This window comes from Globicephala melas, chromosome 5 (assembly GCF_963455315.2).
Source record: "Globicephala melas chromosome 5, mGloMel1.2, whole genome shotgun sequence".
In the NCBI taxonomy this organism is placed as follows: domain Eukaryota; kingdom Metazoa; phylum Chordata; class Mammalia; order Artiodactyla; family Delphinidae; genus Globicephala; species Globicephala melas.
In genome coordinates this window covers 104,762,866-104,780,623 of record NC_083318.1, presented here as the reverse complement: position 1 = coordinate 104,780,623, position 17,758 = coordinate 104,762,866, and the positions used below count along the sequence as shown (strand labels likewise).

Here is a 17,758-nt window from a genome sequence, read left to right as displayed (position 1 = left end):
CAGGCCCAGCTGCTCCACAGCACATGGGACCCTCCCGGACCAGGGCACGAACCCGCGTCCCCTGCATCGGCAGGCGGACTCTCAACCACTGCACCACAAGGAAAGCCCTTAATTTTATTTTAGTTTTTCTTTTTTTGATTGTTTCTGTATGTTTATTTTATATTCTCTTTGCTTTTTTTGTTTGCTTTCTGTTTTTATTTTATTTTTCATTTTTTGTTTTTATTACTTAACTCCTTATTGATTGTTCTCATTTTTTAAATTCTTTTTGTTTGTTTATTCTCTTAGTTTTTTGCTTTTTGTCTTTTTCTTTTTCTTTTCTGTCTGCCTCTTTTATTCTGTTAGTTTGGTTTTGTTGTTATCATTTATCTTGGATTTGGTGTTTCTGTTTGTGTGCATGTGTTGTGTTGTTGTTGCTGTTTGTTTGTTTTTGTTATTTGTCTTGGGTTTTGTTTGTTTTCTTTTCCTTTTATTTTTTTCTTTTCTTTCTTTTTCCTGTGGCAGCATGGCATGAAGGCTCTTAGTTTCCCAGCAAGGGGTCGGGCCTGGGCCTCCAGGGTGGAAGTGCCAAATCCCATATGCTGGACCACCAGAAAATTCCCAGGCCCAGGTAATATTAATCAGCATGAGCTCTCCCAGAGGTATCCATCTCAACACCAAACCCAGCTCCACTGAACTGACTGCAGGCTCCAGTGCTAGACACCTCATGCCCAAAAAGCAGCAAGACAGGAACACAGCCCCACCCACCAGCAGACAGGCTGCCTAAAGTCGTACTAAGATCACAGACACCCCAAAACACACCACCTGATGAAGCCCTACCCATCAGAGGCAAAGACTCAGCTCTATCCACCAGAGTGTAGGCACCAGTCCCTCCCAACAAGAAGCCTACACAAGCCCCTGGACCAACCTCACCCACCAGGGGGCAGACAACAGAAGCAAGAAGAACTATGACCCTGCAGCCTGTGGAAAAGAGACCATAAACACAGTAAGTTAGACAAAATGAGGCAACAGAGAAATATGTTGCAGATGAAGAAGCAAGGTAAAAACCCACAAGATCAAAAAAATGAAGAGGAAATAGACAACCTACCTGAAAAACAGTTCAGAGTAATAATAGTTAAGATGATCCAAGATCTTAGAAACAGAATGGAGGCACACATCGAGAAGATACAAGAAATATTTAACAAGGACCTAGAAGAACTAAAGAACAAACAATCGGTGATGATCAACACAAAACTGAAATAAAAATACACTAGAAGGAATCAATAGCAGAATAACTGAGGCAAAGGATAAGTGAGCTGGAAGATAGAATGGTGGAAATAACTGCTGTGGAGGAGAATAAAGAAAACAGAATGAAAAGAAATGATGAGGACAGCCTCAGAGATCTATAGGAAAATATTAAATGCACCAACATTCAAATTATAGGGGTTCCAGAGGAAGAAGAGAAGGGGAAGGGGCCTGAGAAAATACTTGAACAAATTATAGTCAAAAACGTCCCTAACATGGTAAAGGAAATAGTCATTCAAGTCCAGGAAGTGCAGAGAGCCTCATATGGGATAAATTCAAGGAAAAACCTGCCTAGACACATATTAATCAAACTAACAGAAATTAAATACAAAGGGAAAATATTAAAAGCTGCAAAGGAAAATCAACAAATAATATACAAGGAAATCCCCATAAGGTTACCAGCTGATTTTTCAGCAGAAAGCCTGCAGGCCAGAAAGGAGTAGTAGGACATATTTAAAGTGATGAAAGGGAAAAACCTACAACCAAGATTACTCTACCCACCAAGGATGAAGAAATCAAAAGCTTTACAGACAACAAAAAGCTAAGAGAGTTAAGCACCACCAAACCAGCTTTACAACAAATGTTAAAAGAACTTCTCTAGGTGGGAAACACAAGAGGAGAAAAAGGCCTACAAAAACAAAAACAAAAACAATTAAGAAAATGGTAATAGGAACATACATATTGATAATTACCTTAAATGTAAATGGATTAAATGCTCCAACCAAAAGACATAGACTGGTTGAATGGATACAAAAACAAGACCCATATATATGCTGTCTACAAGAGACCCACTTCAGACCTAGGGACACATACAGACTGAAAGTGAGGGGATGGAAAAAGATATTCCAGGCAAATGGAAATCAAAAGAAAGCTGGAGTAGCATTACGCATATCAGAGAAAATAGACTTTAAAATAAATACTGTTATAAGAGACAAGGAAAGACACTACATAATGATCAAGGGATCAATCCAAGAAGAAGATATAACAATTGTAAATATCTATGCACCCAACATAGGAGCAACTCAATACACAAGGCAAATGCTAACACCTATGAAAAGTGAAATCAATAGTAACGCAATATATTGGGGGACTTCAACACTCCACTTACACCAATGGATAGATCATCCAGAGAGAAAATCAACAAGGAAACACGAGCCTTAAATGACACAATAGACCAGATAGAATTAATTGATACTTATAGGACATTCCATCCGAAAACAGAATACACTTTCTTCTCAAGTGCACACAGAACATTCTCCAGGATAGATCACATCTTGGGTCACAAATCAAGCCTCAATAAATTTAAGAAAATTGAAATTGTACCAAGCTTCTTTTCTGAAAACAAAGCTATGAGATTAGAAATCAATTACTGGAAAAATAAAACTGTAAAAACTACAAACACATGGAGGCTAAACAGTATGTTACTAAATAACCAAGATATCACTGAAGAAATCAAAGAGGAAACCAAAAAATACCTAGAAACAAATGACAATGAAAGCATGATGACCCAAAACCTATGGGATGCAGCAAAAGCCATTCTAAGAGGGAAGTTTATAGCAATAAAATCCTACCTCAAGAAAACAAGAAAACTCTCAAATAAACAACCTAACCTTAAACCTAAAGCAACTAGAGAAAGAAGAGCGAAAGAAAAAAACAAGTTAGCAGAAGGAAAGAAATCATAAAGATCAGAGCAGAAATAAATGAATAGAAACAGAGAAAACAACAGCAAAGATCAATAAAACTAAAAGCTGGTTCTTTAAGAAGATAAACAAAATTGATAAACCACTAGCCAGACTCATCAAGAAAAAAAGTGAGAGGACTCAACTCAATAAAATTAGAAATGAAAAGGAAAAGTTACAATTGACACTGCAGAAATACAAAGAATCATAAAAGATTGCTACAAGCAACTACATGCCAATAAAATGGACAACCTGGAAGAAATGGACAAATTCTTAGAAACGTACAACCTTCCAAAACTAAACCAGGAAGAAATAGAAAATATGAACAGACAAATCACAAGTAATGAAATTGAAACTGTGATTTAAAATCTTCCAACAAAAAAAAGTCCAGGACCAGATGGCTCCACAGGTGAATTCTATCAAACATTTAGAAAAGAGCTAACACATATCCTTCTCAAACTCTTCCAAAAAATTGCAGAGGGAGGATCACTCCCAAACTCATTCTACGAGGCCACCATCAGCCTGATATCAAAACCAAACAAAGATATAACACAAAAAAGAAAATTACAGACCAATATCACTGATGAACACAGATGCAAAAATCCTCAACAAAATACTAGCCAACCGAATCCAACAATACACTAAAGGATCATACACCATGATCAAATGGGATTTGTCTCAGGGATGCAAGGAATTTTCAGTATCCACAAATGAGTCAGTGTCATACACCACATTAACAAATTGAATAATAAAAACCATATGATCATCTCAATAGATACCAAAAAAAAAAGCTTTTGATAAAGTTCAGTATCCATTTATGGTAAAACTCTCCAGAAAGTGGACATAGAGTGAATGAACATACCCCAACATAATAAAGGCCAAGTATGACAAACCCACAGCTAACATCATACTCAATGGTGAAAAGCTGAAAGCATTCCCTCTAAGATCAGGAACAAGACAAGGGTGTCCACTGTCACCACTCTTATTCAACATAGTTTTGGAAGTTGTAGCCACACAATCAGAGAAGAAAAAGAAATAAAAGGAATCCAAATTGGAAAAGAAGTAAAACTGTCACTGTTTGGAGATGACATGATATTACACATAGAAAATCCTAAAGATGTTGTCAGAAAACTACTAGAGCTAATCAGTGAACTTAGTAAAGTCGCGGGATACAAAATTAATACACCAAAACCTCTCGCACTCCTATACACTAACAACGAAAGATCAGAAAGAGAATTAAGGAGAAAATCTCATTTACCACTGCAACAAAAAGCATAAAATACCTAGGAATAAACCTACCTAAGGAGACAAAGACCTGTACTCAGAAAACTATAAGATACTGATGAAAGAAATCAAAGACAACACGAACAGGTGGAGAGATATTCCATGTTCTTGGATTGGAAGAATCAATATTGTGAAAATGTCTATACTGCCCAAAGCAATCTACAGATTCAATACAATTCATATCAATTACCAATGGCATTTTTCACAGAACTAGAAAAAAACATTTTACAATTTGTATGGAAACACAAAAATCCCGAATAGCCAAAGCAATCTTGTGAAAAAATCGGAGCTGGAGGAATCAGGCTCCCTGACTTCAGACAATACTACAAAGCTACAGTAATCAAGAGAGTACAGTACTGGCACAAAAATAGGAATATAGATCAATGGAACAGGATAGAAGTCCCAGAGATAAACCCACACACCTATGGTCAATTAATCTACAACAAAGGAGGCAAGAATATGCAATGGAGAAAAGACAGCCTCTTCAGTAAGTGGTGCTGGGAAAACTGGACAGCTACATGTAAAATTATGAAATTAGAGCACTCCCCAACACCATACACAAAAATAAATTCAAAATGGATTAAATACCTAAATGTAAGACTAGACACTCTTAGAAGAAAACATAGGCTGAACACTCTTTGTCATAAATCACAGCAAGATCTTTTTTGACTCACCTCCTAGAGTCATGAAAATAAAACCAAAAATAAACAAATGGGACCTAATGAAACTTAAAAGCTTTTGCACAGCAAAGGAAACCATAAACAAGGTGAAAAGTCAACCCTCGGAATGGGAGAAAATACTTGCAAATGAAGAAACTGACAAAAGATTAATCTCCAAAATATACAAACAGCTTGTGCAACTCAATATCAAAAAACCAAACAACTCAATCAAGAAATGGGTGGAAGACCTAAATAGATATTTCTCCAAAGAACACATACAGATGGGCAACAAACACATAAAAAGATTCTCAACATCACTAATTATTAGAGAAATGCAAATCAAAACTACAATGAAATGCAAATCAAAACTACACCTCACGCCAGTCAGAATAGCCATCATCAAAAAATCTAGAAACAATAAATGCTGGAGAGGGTGTGGAGAAAAGGGAACCCTCTCGCACTGTTGGTAGGAATGTTAATTGATACCGCCACTATGGAGAACAGTATGGAGGTTCCTTAAAAAACTAAAAATAGAACTACCATATGACTCAACAATCCCACTGCTAGGTATATACTCTGAGAAAACCATAATTCAAAAACAGTCATGTACCACAATGTTCATTGCCACACTATTTACAGTAGCCAGGTCATGGAAGCAACCTAAATGTCCATCATGCAGAGGAATGGATAAAAGTTGTGGTACCTATATATAATGGAATATTACTCAGCCATAAAAAAGTGAAATTGGGTCATTTGTAGAGATGTGGTTGGACCTAAAGACTGTCATACAGAGTGAAGTAAATGAGAAAGAGAAAATCAAATTCATATATTAACGCATATATGTGGAATCCAGAAAAACTGTATACATGATTTTTTTTTTTTTTTTTTTTGGCGGTACGCGGGCCTCTCACTCTTGTGGCCTCTCCCGTTGTGGAGCACGGGCTCCGGACGCACAGGCTCAGTGACCATGGCTCACGGGCCCAGCCGCTCCGCGGCATGTGGGATCTTCCTGGACCGGGTCACGAACCCGTGTCCCCTGCATCGGCAGGCGGACTCTCAACCACTGCACCACCAGGGAAGCACTACAGGATATTTTTTACACATCTTTATTGGAGTATAATTGCTTCACAATGCTGTGTTAGTTTCTGTTGTACAACAAAGTGAATCAGCCATATGCATATATATATCCCCATATAGATGATCTTACTTGCAAAGGAGAAATAGAGGCACAGACGTGGAGGACAAATGTATGAATACCAAGGGGGAAAGGGGGGGGATGGGATGAATTGGGAGATTGGGATTGACATATATATATATACTATTGATACTATGTATAAAATAGATAACTAATAAGAACCTACTGTATAGCACAGGGAATGCTACTCAGTGCTCTGTGGTGACCTAAACGGGAAGGAAATCCAAAAAGAAGGGACATATGGACATGTAGAGCTGATTCACTTTGCTGTACAGTAGAAACTAACACAACATTGTAGCAACTATACTCCAGTAAAAAAAAATTCTTTTAAAGGATAAAAAGAAGTATCATAAGTGTAGTCACTGCAGGAAGCAGAACTGAGGGAATAAAGGGAATAGGTTGAAATTATTAAAACTTAGAAACCTGGGAGGTTTGGGAGCCCTGTGGTTGATGTTTACAATTTCCTTCTTCCATTTCTAATTCCAAGATTTTACACCCTCAACTAGGACCTCAGTTAGTCAGGGTTCTTAACCAATGGGATGACCAAATCTTCATGCTAGAAGAGTCTGAATCCTCAGTCTCTGGCTTTTGTTGCTGTCATTTTCCACTAACTTTTACAAATGGATATGGAAATGCTAAGAGGCTCCCCAGAGGATCCTCTGAGTTCCAAAGAGCATCCTCACTGTCCATGTTGTGTAACATCAACCAATTTCCCCTGCCTTTCCAGGTAAAATCCAGAATATCTCTCTTTTTGTGTTCTTTTTTTTTTTGATGATGATGAACATTATGATGAACATAATGATGCTAAAACCTACATATATTAGACCAAATAGGAAATACGAAACTAATTATTAGTACAGTAAATTTTAAAAAAATAAGTAGAAATGGAATTTGTCTCAGTAAATGAACACACATTTTATCATTTATGGAAACTGTTTACTAGTTGTGCTTAATTATTACACAGCTTAGTTATAATATATCATAAACATATTTTTATTACGAGTTATATTTGACTAGAATATAAAACCGAACAAGTATGTTCACACCTCATAGTCTGGGTTTATCCAATAAAACTATTCTCTTATAATGCTAGCAAAAAGCAGAGAAGCATGTTGTCAACAGTAATGTAGTTTACAAATTCCAGGCTACACTTGAAATTCTGGTTTGTTTCACCCATGGCCATTTGATAGTCATGCCAAATTCCCCTTTTCCGAACACCTGTGTGTGTAATTCCCACCTGACAAAAGTGGGTTATGTTGCTCAATTTCTTTTCCAATTTCTAATTTTTTTGGCAAGTCAAGACAGAGTGTTTCTTCAATTAAAACATTTACAAATAGATTTTATGATAAAGTTGATAACAATCTGCTAACAACATCCAAGCTCAATAAAAGGATAATGAGATGTTCTAATACCATTTCAATAGCAGATACCTATTCTCTATTCTCAGATCTGTTCTTTTGATAACTTTAAAATTTTCCAAAAGCAGTGTTAAAGAGATTGTTTCATTTCTTCATAAGATTATAAGAGAGCAGATACATAAAAAACAAATTGATAGTAATTTCTTAAATTGTTCTTTGAAATCTTACAGCTATGCAAAGATTTGTATTTGGCATCATAGGATCTGCATGTCAAACTACCTCTGGATATGTAATTTAGTAAAAAGTTAAAGCAGCAGAAATTGTTTTCATGCCAAATGCTATCATAACAAGAAAAGAGTCGTCTCCAAAGCAAACTGTATTCTAAGCAGCAGTGTCAGGCCTATCTGAACTGCTCTTTGACTTGAGAACAGCTGATATATAGCTAACAAGTAGAAAGGGTCTTAATGTGACCCACAAGAGATATATTTTATACCCCTAAAAGGTTGTCTCCATTTTAGACTTACAGTGACATTGAAATCTATCTTTTGTATTTTCCTTGTTTGCCACTGCAAGTTTCAAAACAAGATAGCACTAAGTTTCAGGGTTTTATATCAATAGTAATCACTGTGTTAAAACTATGTGTAGCGATGTAGAAAGTCAGCCAGAGTTTAGAGAACTGAACACTGGTCTTATAATGAAATTAGTTTGGGTTTGAGGTTTTACTCTCTCACTTGCTGGCTGTGTGAACTTGAGAAAGTATCTTTATCCCAGTGGTATCCACATGAAACATATAACGTACATATACAAAGGGAAAATTTTTTTAATTCTTGAGAATAGCCTTTAATTTTAGAGTTTACAATGTGATAGTTTAATTTTAAATATCCCTGTAAAACATTTTTTTCTATAATTCATTATTTATGAGTTAAAATATCCATCTCACAGGAGGGGAAAGGAGGAAAGAGTGGCTATATATCTCTTACCTGTCTTCCATCAATCAGAAGGATATTTAAATTAATACTTGTTTTTTTAAGCAAAGACTCCCTGTAAGTCCCTGACATCCTACTTTGACACACTATAATCTGCTAATCAAATTGCCACACACCCAGCTTAGACACTCAACAGTAGGAGTTTTGGTGGAGGTGTCCCACGAGAACAGAAGCTCCCCAAGGGCAGGATTCAGGTCTGTTAGGTTCAGTGTTTTTATCCTCAATGCCTGGCTCAGCTCCTGGGACACATAATAAATATTTGTGTGACTGAAGCCTCAATCACTAAAGGTAAGGACATCCTTTTATAGTCAAAGGATTGAATGAGGTACATTAAGAAATTATTAGGTGAATGAAAAGGTTCAAAAATAGAACCTGAAGGGGGCACTCTATGTAAGGTGTAGCTGGTAGAATTACTCAGCGCCAAATCTACCATGCCTCCGCAGGCTGCCTATTATTAATACATAACACAGACATCATAAGGCAGAAATCATTTCAAAGTGAAACACTGAGCATATTATAGTATGTATATATTCAAGAGATAGTGTCAACACAATTCTGGGTATAAACTATATAAGAAAGACAACATAAGTGAACTAACCTTTCATTGCTGTTCATAAATTGAAACCAATCTTTCCTATGAAAAGGAGAAAAAGTGGTTGGACAAATTAATGTTTAGTGAGTATGTGTTGAACTCATTTGAATTCTACACATTTGGACAATGACTGTTTGACTTGAGGGGGCAGGGAGATACACAGACACACAGACGCGCACACACACACACACACACACACATATCCTATGAATCAGAAAGAAAGTTTAGTTCATACCTCAGAATTCCTTACTTAGTCCCCTGGGATGAACCATAGTTATAACATTATGTGTGATGCTTTCAAATCATAACTCATTCCACTGGCTTAGCATAGCCCACAAGCCTGTAGAAATGGGACTTAGAAAGCTGGAGTCTCTGATGACTGTATCTTGGCCCATCAGCTAGCTCTTGGATGAAATGCTAGAGAGGCTTAGCCACCTCTGCTTTTGATGGATGGAAGCACAGCTAAGTGCAGCTAAGAGTTTGCCTGAAGATCTACGAAGGGTAGGATATGTAAGTCATCACTGTACCTGCTGCCACATGCCAACTGAACCAATTCCAAGATCACCCAACTACTCCCTTTCAAAGCCTCTGCTTCATGCTCTGGTGGACTGACTTCTCCATATTCCTCCCACATTCTAGATGCTCTGATTGCCATTGTTTTTACTGCAAGATGCTTTTGCAATTTCTGCACTATTTGGGATATTCCTGGTAGGGTACATTGTAGTAAGTGATTAGCAGCATTTTGGATTACATATGCAGCTTTATGTATTTGTATAATAAGTGAGATCCATTTCTGGCTCTGGTGACTCTGGATAGGTCACCTACCTGGAGTTAGTCAAACTGCAAAGTTCAAGGGCATAGTCCTGCAGGCTGCCAAGTCTGCTCAAAACCTCTGACACCATCTGCAAAGTTAGAGGGGAAAGTCCACACAAGACCACCCTTACTTTTGACACCAACTGCAAGTTTGGGGGATTCCCAAAACCACCCTTGAGTATGACAGTCATGAGAAGGACTCACAGAACCGAAAGCTGTTATATTTATGGTTATGGTTTATTAAAAGGCAAGGGTGCATATTAAAATCAGAAAGTGAATTGAGGCAAAGGGCAGAGTCTGGAAGGATTCCAAATGTGAAGTTTCTATGGTCCTCAGGACATTGCTACCCTCTCAGCATCCATGTGTGATCATGTACATAGAGTATTGCCAATCAGGGAGGCTCCTGCAAGTTTCCAGTTTAAGAGTTTTTATTGAGGCTCCATTACTTAGACAGGATTGAATGATTACCCTCATGGTTGAACTCAGCATCCAGGTCAAATAATACTTCGCCCCCACCCTAAATCACATGGTTGGTCTCTTTGGTATGGCCAGCTCCCACCTTAAGACTCTCAGGTGTGTTCAGCCCCCACCACAAACGAACGCATTCTACCGAGTGTGATATAGATTACCTCCCAGAAGTCAAGGGCAAAGGCCAGCACTCTCTTTGGACAAGTCCAAAATCCTTACTACACATTACTTAACAACTCTGAGACTCAGTTTTCTCATCTATAAAATGAGAATAATCATGTCAACCTTATGAATTTTAGGCCTTAATTCATAAAAGGTGAAACAATTTTCTAGATTTAAAAAAATCCCACTTTAGAGCATCCTTTGAGATTTCTGCTAAACTAGAGTAGTTTCTGTGTCTGGCTCAAATATTGTAAATAACTCTTGCCTCCAAACCCCACATTCCAAAGAGTTCTTCGATAATTCTCATTGCACAATATCCTCAAGAGCAGACACTCTCTATTATCAGGAGAACTAGCCCATCACAGTGGAGAGTCCACTGGGTCAAGCACTGGAAGAAAAGCTGGTTCCAGCCCTCATCAGATCTCTGATCTAGGGCAAGCCATTTAACTTCTCTAAGCCTCAAGTCCCTCATCTAAACATGGAGATATCACACCTGCCAGGTCTGCCTCACAGGGTTGTAAAATAAAATGGATTTCATATATATGTGAAAATGCTTGTTAAGCAAAGTTTATCAAAGGTAATGGTGAAGTCAAGCCCTCAGGTGTTGGAACTTCTATCCCCAGGAGACTGGAGCCCTGGAAAGTGCTGAAGAAAGTGATCGATGTGCCACAGGAAGTGTCCTTTAGGTCACATCCAAATCAACGGAACAATTTGTACGCGGATCACTGAATTTCCTCCTCCAACTCCCCTCAGTACTTTTATGTGTTCTCCATTTCTTGATTAAGTAGCATTTGGGATATTTTACTCCTATACTGTCTCCTTAGCACTTATTCAATCATAAATACTTAATTGGAAGATAAGAGCTTCAAAAATTTGTTTAGAATGTACAGTACTTTGACAGATAAGGGTGATATACTGTCCCATGTAAGTTTTTGTCCTTTCAGAAACTCTGAGACCTCTTTGTTTATGAAACCTGATGCTGGGCTGGGTCACCCTCCCTCACTCCCTGGAGTTCTGGGAGAAACGCCCCGCTCCAGTCAGTGGGCAGAGCCCTAAGCCCTCTTCTTTTCCTGCCCCAGTGAGCTGGCTGGATAACTAGGAAGGAAGGATTTCCCTTAAGTCTTAAAAGGCAGTTCCTGCTTCTTTTCCACCAGGCCCGGTTCAGTTCAGCACCTCATACCTCCACAGAGCCAAGTAGACATAAGAGGACAGGGACGGTGCACTCAAACCAAACACTCCGTAAGCCACCAGAGCTGCAAAAACTCCACAACCCCATCACTCTACCTTCTATTCTCCAGGACCTATAACGTCTTCTCTCTTCCTTCCAAAGTTCCCCTCCCCCATTCCTGCCCCAGACCCCCTCCCCGCTTCCTTTGAACTTAGGGAGAATGAAGAGAGAAGGAAGAAAGAAGGTGACTAGTTATCATGCACTGCCTTTTCCATCAGCAGAATTGGCGTCCTTTCATGATCACTAGTACTTCTCTTGCAAAGCTCAGTGAGTAGGGTCAGATGTAGCCCAGACCTCGTACCTGGGAGGTCTGTTCATTCACAGAGGGAGGGGGGAGGGAAGAAGGAAGGAAGGAGGGAGCCACAGAGCTCCAGCCTTGACACTCATTACCCCCCAAGGAGAGCTGCTTAATGGCACCTAACTCGGCTCTAGATGCTGTGGGCCAGCCCAGAAATGCAATTTCTTCCCATTTTGATGAATGATTGATAAGCTCTGAATGGTTCAGTGCTGAAGAGACCAATTTTCCTCACCTGTGCTCTGCTGCTGCTGAGGGCAGATGAGATTTCAGAAGCCAAAAAGCAACATGCATTGTTCCTGAAATGGAAGCCTGTTTCCTGCGAAGGCCAGTGCGACTTTACCACAATCCGTCCCAAAGACCAAACAGGAGACTGCGTGTCTTCATCTGACGTGGTGCAGAGCCAACCTGTCAGAAACTTTGTCTGCTCATGTAAGAGGTAGAAGAAATAGGAATTTCAAATGAGGTTTGGGGCTGTAATTTAAAGAGGTAGGCACAGCCATCATTTCTAGACAAACTATTGCTGTGTTCAGTGTTGCAATGTCAGGGTCTGGCAGAACTCGGAGGGCACACTCCTGCTGGCCCAGGGAGATAGGCTTGAGGGAAACAAACAGGGATGGTGCCTCACTAGGGCCAATGGCCAAGCGACTCACTACCACGCTGGGACCAGGGCGAGGCGAGAGGCCCTGGAGACAGTAGATGTACGGAGAGGGCCTTCTGACAGTAGCTGTGGGCTTTGACAGAGCAGCACAGCCAGCCCACAGTGTCAGGGCAGGGAGGTAGCCCAGGGAATTAACGCATTCCTCCTGACCACCCATCGTTTGCTGAGGCCTTACCCTGGCGTCACCCAGTCACAAGTCTGAAGACCAAGGAGCTGGCGGATGCAGCCCAGAACAGAGCATGAAAAATTGCAAGTGGGTCTGGAAGGAGAAACACAACTAGTTGATACGTGCTCTATACTATGTGGGAATACACCATGTGCTGTTGGTGGAATTTTGTCCCCAAAAAAGATCCATGCAAGCTCTAACTCCTGGTACCCATAAATGTGACCTTATTTGGAAATAGGGTCTTTGCAGATTGAGGTCATACTGGATAGGGTGGCCCTAATCCAATGACTGGTGTTCTTAGAAGGAAAAATTGGAACCAGACTAGGGATTATGCTATGTGGCTATAGAACAGACTGGAGAGATGCACCTACAAACCAAAACATGCCAAGGATGGCCAGCCACCACCAGAAGGTGGAAGAGGCAAGACAAGGTCCTCCCCTAGAGGCTTTGAAGAGTCCAAGGCCCTGCTTCTCCCTTGATTTTGGACTTCCAGTCCCCAGAACTGTGAAACAATCAATTTATTTAAGCCACCCAAATTTGAGGTAATTTATCACAGCAGCCACAGAAAACTAATAGACCTCGTATACAATAGATGATATATAGATCCTGTATTAGCATCAGATGTTCCTGTGTTTCAGACAAAATATGACACATGAAAGATTATTCCAGCAGCAATGCTTCTGCAAAGGAAGACGAGTTGTGGTTTTAAAAGAAAAGGGCAGTGGGCTTACTAGTGTTCATGAATTCTGTAGTGCTGACCATTCTAGATAACCAGTTCCTGGGCAAGGCAACTTTTCCTATAACTAACCTATATATGACATTTGTGGGATTATGTTAGAAGCATTTCTATATACTCTAAAGCAGTGGTCCTCAGCCAAGGGCTATTAGCACCCCCCTCCCAACCACACACACACACACACACACACACACACACACACACACACACCTTGAGCCATTTAGCAATGTCTGGGGACAGTTTTGGTGGTCACAATTAGAGGCGTTGCTCATATCTAGTGCACAGAGGCGGTTAAGCACCCCACAGCTGCCAGGCCAGCCCCCATCACAGAGAATTATCTGTTGCAAGGCGTCAACAGTGTTGAGGCTGAGAAGCCCTGAGCCACAGGAATATTGCAGGAATGTGAGGTGGGAAAATAATTTGTCAGTGCATTAACAGTGAACAAATCCGTTTTAACCCTATGAAGTTTATCAGAAGCCGTAATCTCAGAGATGCCAGATGACGCTTCTCACCAGGAGCTGCAAATGCAGGCTCCCCAGTCCCCCTCTCACTTGTTCACTGACAGCATTTCTAACCGTGCTTTGATTCTCCCATCTGTGAAATGGGGATCAAAAATAGTACCGAGTGTTGTTAGGGTGAGTAAAGGAGCAAAGGCAGGAAATGTGTTTGACCTGTTCCCTGTTGCACAGTAACTTCCCCTATAATGCCAACTACAACTATTATTATCATCATTATTATTATCAACATGAGTATTATTACAACTGCTACTACCTGAGTCTTGGGGACCATACACCCCACCAATATTTTGGTCCAGAATAACCCTCTCATCTCACTTCTGTGTTTTCACTGTTTTGACATTACCTGACTCCATGCGATCTCTGGAAAAATGAATTGCTGATTTCAGACAAAAATTCTAAAACTAACCCCAAATCCTCTCACCAAAACATATTAACCTGCAGCTAAATGCTAATGGAAGTCTTGCTTTCCTTGAACGATCGTTGCTAAGACAGCCTCAGTCTTCCTTTGCCATTTCCTTATTTCATACATAAAATGAAAAACATCCCTAGACTCTATTTGTTTTTTTCTTAATTTGGCCAGAACAATCTTGGATTTTTCACTGCTCAGTAGTGTGTCTAAGAAACATTTCTATTGTTTCTATGCAAATTAAGCTGGTTACATGGTTTGGTAACCTTATTTAAGTTTGTTTTAACTTATCATAGGTCTTTTAAAAAGGTGGAAGGCTGCTTTCCCTAAATCATGGAAAAAGATATGGCTCAGTCTCTATAAGCAGAGGTTTTGTATACTTTATCTCAAGTAATCCTCATAAAAACCAGGCAAAGGAGGTATTTTTATTTGGTTTTGGATTATGAAACTAAGTCCCTGAGAGATTAAATAACTTGCCAAACATCACAGTTTCTAAGTGGCTGAGCCTGGACTGGAACCCAGAGCTGTCCTTCCCCAGAGCCAGTGCCCTTGCCCGGACTCACCGTGCTCTGGGTCTTCACAGGGGTGGACACCTGAGGAGGTGATTGCAGTGAGTGTCCCCACTGGGCTACAGAGTTTCTACCTAATTCATCTGCAGCAAAAACCTGATGAAGAGCAGTCACTTCTCTTACCAAAGACTCTCTCCAACAGCTTTTAAAACACCTGTGAAACATCCCAGGCCTCATCCTGGTACCAAGTCCACCACTTTGCTGCCCCTTATTTCACATGTGATTTGCATCATCCACCCACCCTGCCATCCAGGCCCTGATGGTCTTTGAGCTCAGAGGGCAGGAATGCCTGGGGTTATCTCAAAGGGGATTCCAAAGAAACCCAACAGGATTGCACAATAGGACAGGGATGTTTGTCCTTTGCCCTCATTCCCTCATGCAACCTGAGTTCGTTCTCTCGCATCTTAATTTATTCTAGATCTTGGGCACCCAGCGGGGCTTGTTTTCCTGACAGACTGTGATGCTCTCTCTCTCTCTCACATCCTGTAATTCACCGTTCAAAGGGTGCAGAATAAACCAGAAGCAGATTTAACACGTAGCATTTGTTGAGCACTTACCCAGGCCCTGTGCCAAGAACTTTTCACCGACCGTCAGCAGTATGGAATTGTATTGAGAAAAACGAAAAGAATGAGTGTGAGGAACCTCCTCTGACATTTGACTTCCAGCAAACACGAGGCACCGAATGCCGCAGAATAGCAGTGGGGGCTACTGTTGTTTAGGGTTATATCGCATCCTGCAACATTAGTCACTGGCTGACCCTCATCCTCTAGCCTCCTTCTTGTCTCCAAAATGATGGTCTTTAAAGGAAAGGGAAAAAAAGAGTTGCAAGACCATGACAAAGTCTGACATTCAAAAAACATCACAAGTTCACATAAATGGCAATATTTTAAAACTAAAAATTTGCATGATCTGTCTGAACTCTACTAAGAGCATTTATACCATGAAGAATATTTGTGGCTGCAGATTACCAAAAGCAGCTGGAGCCAGAGTGTCTTTTTTATCACTTGGCTGCTGTTACGTACTTGCTTTTGTCTTTTAGCAAAACAACCTACTGCAAGAAAAAAATCAATAATATCCCTTTTAAAATTCAGAAATTCTTTTTTCCCAAACAGTTATGCACAATTTCCACCCACAGCATCTTAACTGTTTAGTTCTTACTTGGCACACATGCATATATGGAAATATACGTCATCAGGATCTCACATGTATCAATATAATAGCACAGTAGCTATAATCTCATTAATCTCATAATCTCATTTGTTCTTCAACACTATTCTGATAAGTAACAGGAAAACTATTTTAAAATGCACTCTAAGCTATGGTGAGAAGTTTAAAGACAGCTCATTTCAGCTCTGTCTAAGAATTGGGCATTCTTAATGCAAGATCCTAAATAATGAAAAAGAAACAGGTCTATTTAATAATAGAGAGTAGACAAAGATAGAAATGGCACCACCATCTGCCTACCTGTCCTCTTCTCTCACATCTCTGGTTCCAGGACAGGATCCTCTCAGGGCTCCGTGCTAACAGCTCCTGGGCATAGCTGACACAGTGATGGAGATGGAGATGGAGAGAGAGATACTTCCTGTGTCAAGAGCATGGAGCTGTACCCAGAGCACCATCTCCCAGTTTGACACCAGCTGCAGTACGCAGTCTGCCACCTCCTCGCCTTGCCCTTTGCCTTCATTATAGCACCAGTTTTCACCGATTCCTCTCCCCCTAAAGCTGTTACACCAGACTCTGGGCTTCTTTACATTCCTAAGATCCCCTCTGTGAGGGGTGTGTGGTGGAGGGAGTGTGTCTAAGGACTTGAGTGCTTGTCTTGCTCAGGAAGTCATGTTACTGACACTTAGGAGCCATAACTTTTTTATGGCCAGATTTTATTGGCCCTTACAAAGCTACGTCTGAGCCGTGGTACATTTTAACCAAAACCTAATACCACAACCTAAAGATTTTAGTGTGCCTTCCATTTTTACCTTCCCTTACATTCTATAGAGAATTTCCTATTTGTAGGCTTATGGGATTATCAGGAAAAGAACTTTAATAAATATATTAATAACAACTATACTGTCTTCTAGTTAATATGAGGAGACTGAGCTTCCGGAAGGTGTCAAGCCCACCCCACCTATCATTCAGTGAGGTCTCCTGAGCAGAGCCCAGGGCTTTCTCTTTCGAGCTCATTTTTCCCAGTGTTAAGTTAGTCAGGTTACAGTCTCTCATTTGTCAATAGCGAAGGAAGCAACTTAATTCTCTACTAAGTTTCTGTTTCACTCAGGGACCTGATTGCAGATAAGCCAGACACATTCCAGAATTAGGATCTGGGCTCCCAGGGCCAGGGCTGGGGTTACTGGGGTTAGAGGTTGTGAGAAGATCCATGGGGTCCTCTAGAGGGCGAGCTGCCAGATAAAGGCTGAGACTGAGGATGGCCCCTCCCAGAGGGAGGGCCTGTGGGAAGGAGGAGGAAGGAGACACCTAGGCTGCTTGACCTCAGCCCTATCTTGGCTAAATGCAGTCGTGACCCAGAGAGGACCAGAGGGGCAGAGGGGGAGAGTGTGGGGGGGGTAAGGATAGAAGCGGCAGAAGAGACAGAAAGACACGGGCGAAGGGAAGTTATGGAGACCCATGACAGATAAAATGTGCCTGAGACACACGTGATCAGGAAAACAGAAAAGAAGAAATGCGAAAGAAATGGGTGCATGTTTTAT

At 40.4% G+C, this 17,758-nt stretch overlaps 1 long non-coding RNA gene across 1 annotated transcript in view; it reads right to left on the bottom strand.

The window, feature by feature from the left end:
* Nucleotides 1–15,790, bottom strand: part of LOC132597321 (uncharacterized) — a 137,051-nt gene extending 121,261 nt beyond the window's left edge. The window contains exon 1 of the long non-coding RNA XR_009563863.1: nucleotides 15,614–15,790. This is a non-coding gene — a long non-coding RNA (uncharacterized lncRNA). The remainder of the gene's footprint in view (nucleotides 1–15,613) is intronic.
* Between the last annotated feature and the right edge of the window lie 1,968 nt (nucleotides 15,791–17,758).